This window comes from Ursus maritimus, unplaced genomic scaffold, assembly GCF_017311325.1.
Source record: "Ursus maritimus isolate PB19 unplaced genomic scaffold, ASM1731132v1 scaffold_19, whole genome shotgun sequence".
Taxonomy (NCBI): Eukaryota; Metazoa; Chordata; class Mammalia; order Carnivora; family Ursidae; genus Ursus; species Ursus maritimus.
The window spans coordinates 55,057,829-55,059,074 of record NW_024424341.1 but is presented as its reverse complement, the minus strand read 5'-3'; positions in this window follow the sequence as shown (position 1 = coordinate 55,059,074).

Sequence of the window (1,246 nt, the reverse complement as noted above, 5' to 3'; positions counted from 1 at the left end):
AACCGTCCCTGCCGTCTCGACCCCAGCGGGAGCATCTGCAGAGGGCTCCGATGTGGAGTGGGCACTTCGGTTACCTGGAGATGGCAGCAAGAATGCTTACCATTTTTGAAGCCAGGAGGATGTAAATGGTCCCCAGATTCAGCCCGTGGATCCTTCTGGGGTGGTGGTTTCGGACTCAGCGGGATTATTAAGGCAGTAGCCCTAGGAAAACCGGATTTCGACTCCAAAGCAGTGTTTATCTGGACCAGCTCAGCCGCCCCCGGCTGTCATCTAAGAGAAATGTCGACAGAACACAGACGGAGGGGAAGAGCGCCTGCCTGGGCTTGGAGGAGGGAGATAGATGGGGATATTTTCGGTCCCCCATCCTTATGTGGGGGGGGGGGAGGCAGGGCGAGATACCGAAACAATGCCCGGTGGCCACAGGTATTTGGAGGGAAGCTGCCTGGGCTCACTCCCACTCTCTGCCCGTCCTCCTTATGACCTTCGACGGGTTACTGACCTCTCAGTGTCTCCATTTACTCACCCGAAAATGGGGATCATGTTCTGTTAGCGCCCTCAAGGGGATGGGAGAGTGTGACGTGCTCAGGCTTAGAGCAGGGCCCCAGGCTGCGCTGGACTCCCCCCACCCCCAACAGCGAGTCTCATCCACAGGGTCGCGCACGGGACTCTGCCCGGTGACTCGGGGATCTGCCCCAGCTCACCTCAAGCACCTCCCCTACACCCCGCTTTCCCCCTTCTGCGGAAACCCCGCCGGATTGAGGGACCACAAGGAAGGGAGAAACTTCACGGATTCTGGAGTCACACGGATGCAGTTGGAGTCAAGGTAGACCGCCCGCGTTCAATTCTAGCGCTGTGTGACCCTAGGCAAGTCATGTACCTTCTCTGAGTCTCCATTTCCTCCTGTGTAGAATGTGAACCATAAGAGCCCAGAATTGTGCTAAAATTATTTGAGCGTCATCGCTAAACACGGCGGGAACCCGAGTGCCCATCCACGGATGTCTGGATAAGCAAAATGTGTTATACGCACACAATGGAATATTATTCAGCCTCAGCGAGAAGTTAATTCTGCAATATGCTAGAAGGGGATGAACGTTGAGGACATTATGTTAAGTACAATAAGGCAGCCACAAAAAGACAAATGCTTCCAAATGGTTCCAGTTATAGGAGGTCCTTAGAGTAGCCAAAATCATAAAGACAAGAAGATCTAAAGGCGATTGGCGGGGCGGGGGGGGGGGGGGGGGGGGGG